A 3,136-nucleotide genomic window follows, 5' to 3' on the forward strand; every position below is an offset into this window, starting at 1 on the left:
ATCTCCTGACCTCGTGATCCGCCCGTCTCGGCCTCCCAAAGTGCTGGGATTACAGGCTTGAGCCACCGCGCCCGGCCTCTGCTTTCCTTTTAAATTGAAGTTTTAGTTTTGGATTATCTTTTTGATCACAAATATGAGTATGCATACACTGTTAGAGGTGGCCAGGTCACATCTTAAACTCTTTGTTGCTTAGCAATTTCTTTTCCAGATTCCCTAAATTATCTCTCTCAAGTTCAAAGATTCCTGCAGTGAGGAAATAATGCCACTGGGTTCTTTGCTAACACATGGAAGGAGTGAAATTTACTTCAGTTCTCAATATATTGCTTATCTCCATCTGCGACCACATCAACCTGGATCTCATTGTTTGTATGACTGTTACCATTTTGGTCACAAGAATTTAGCCAGTCTCTATAAAGTTTCTGTTTGGAGAGATCAGAATAAGATGGGAAGATGAGATAAACTTTCTGTCCACTACCCACTTCCAAAGCAACTTCCACATTTTCAGGTGTCTTTAAAACAATGCCCCATATCTCAGTACCAATTTTCTGAATTACTCAGTTCCCACACTGCTATAAAGAATGACCTGAGACTCAAGCAATTTATAAAGAAAAGAGGTTTAATTGTCTCATGGTTCTGTAGACTCTGGAGGAAGCATGACTGGGGAAGCTGCAAACAAATTTAAAAACATGGCAGAATGAGAAGGGGAAGCAGGCTTGTCTTACATGGTCGGAGCAGGAATAAGAGAGGAGGGGAAGTGCTACACACTTTTAAATAACCAAATCTCATTATAACTCACTCGCTACCATGATATGAGCCAGGAGAGAATCATTCCACATAATCCAGTCATGTTCCAATATCACCCTCCTCCAACATTACGAATTACAATTTGACATGAGGTTTAGATGAATCCACAAATCCAAACCATATTAGGAATGCCATTTCTTTCTAGAAAGCAGCTCATAAATTGTATAGATGCCTACTCTGCCTTAAGTTTGATCAAGCAGGAACTCACTATGGCCATGCAGGTGTTAATTGGTAGGAACCAGTACGCTGAAGAAATAATTCTAAATCTAGGGAGCCCAAACTTGTATAGTCAAGAGTTCTATCTATCGTTGGCTGGCCCTGGATACTAGGCAATGGAGGCAATGCAAGTTTTAGGGAATAAAAGGCTAACAACTGTCTGTGGATTATGGTGTGTACTAGTGGATGGTAGCAAGTAACTGGAGGAAGTCTTGTTTTGGAATTCAGCTATGGTAATGCTGGCTGAAGGCAAAGGCATACAGCATTCAGTTAATACTGATATCCAACTGGAATCCTGACTGAAAAGACATAATTCTGCTTGAGGTATGATGAAATAACTTTACTCATGGTAGTGAAGAACAAGATGTCAAACATCCTGCCTGGGAGCCCCAATATACTGGTCAGACAGATTTTGCTGCTATTGCCTCTGCTAATCCAGATTCTAGAACACCATCACCAGATGCCCATCACTTGGGTCAGTCTGCCTAATACTTATATTGGACCACTCTTGACCAGAACTACCAAGATGGTTATCAAAAGCATAAACAAATATATCAGTTTATATGTCTTGATTACATATACACAGTTTCAGGCTGTGTAAAAAAGGAGTAAGAAAACTTAAGCAGTGCCTTGAAGCCCATGGTAAGGAAAAAAAGACTAGTAATTGTGTTGCAGTTTGTCTTTCATACTTGTATTTCATACGTGCCCATGAAGCTTACTTATTCTCAGAGATCCCAAAAGATTATATAGCTTATCATTTACATTTAGAGGCATTAGGGGTTGGACTCAGTTTTTCAATTTCGTTTTATCCTATGCACAGGCCTTCCTAGATCTGGCTATCCTTTTTGACTGGTTCTAGCCTGTACCACTCACTATGAAATGCCAGAACACCCCTAAAGCACCACCCCAACTCTGTCACACTTCCTCAGAACCACTTCCAAAACAATCATCTAAGACAGAGATCCCCAACTGGGGCATCCAGTGGTTGGAAAAAAAAAAGTAAGAGTTTTATGGTAGAGGCTCTAGTAAAGAGGAAAGATCTCAAAGCAGCATGATCATACTTTGGGTTTGACAAGAATATGAACTAATTGACCTAGGCCTATAGAGAAATGTAGTAAACCCAGGAAGTGCTTTAGATCATGCATCAAAGATCTGTGGAGGCTTTTTCTGCCCCATTTGTTTCCATATTTGTGTAATAAATATATTTTTACTAGTATGTGTTCTTGTTAATAGTTTTTACTTTGTATTTTTTCTATTTGTATGGGGACTCTATACTTTCTGAAAGTTTCTTGCCCTTCTCCAAGATTCTTAAAGATGAGCATGCTACAAGAAATACGGTTCATCTCATGTCTTGGGCACTTGAATTTAGACACAATTTATAGACTGGAATACAAATGCAAATAAAACATTTTTTAACAAGGCACTTCCCTACTGTGAAGAAAGAATGTCTTCCATTGAAAATGCACCTGAGCTAATGTGAAGCATAATGCTTTACTGAGAAAAAAATAGGGGTAGAAGTATCTAATTTGAACCATAGTGAGAATTGTCAGGGTCTGTTGTATAGAAAGCTGCATACTGAGAAGCTCTTGTCAGCAAACAAAAGAGTCCTTACCAGCAGACTAGAAATCTCACATCCCTCAAGACAGTGGTAGAAAGAAAAAAAAAAAAGTCAGAAAGGACTTTTGGAAAATGCCACACTCTGCAAAACAGAGTTCTATTCCTGGAAGATAAGGAAAATTCTAAGCATACAGAACATGATTCTGTTCTCCTTCTAAGGCCAGAAAATACAAGTGAGCCAATGCGTTTCAAGTATTATAGCCACAGATATTTACAAGATTTTTCTGCTTGCAAGCACATCTGTTGTGTACCCCTACACTCTTCAAAAACAGTGGAGCTGGTCAATCGGCTGCCTTTGCAGGACATTTGGTTAATCTTGCTAGAAATCAATGCTGTTTTCCCAAGCCAGCCCAAGGAAAAAACTTCAGAGCATACATGCAAAAGCAAAATGAAATAAAAGTTTTTTAAAAAAGACTTTTCAATCCAAGTACGAAATAGAAAGGCTTAGGAAACTTTGTTTAAGTTAAGAAACTTAGTCATATTTAAGTACCTTGTTGTT

This window comes from Piliocolobus tephrosceles, chromosome Y (genome assembly GCF_002776525.5).
Source record: "Piliocolobus tephrosceles isolate RC106 chromosome Y, ASM277652v3, whole genome shotgun sequence".
NCBI classification, from domain to species: domain Eukaryota; kingdom Metazoa; phylum Chordata; class Mammalia; order Primates; family Cercopithecidae; genus Piliocolobus; species Piliocolobus tephrosceles.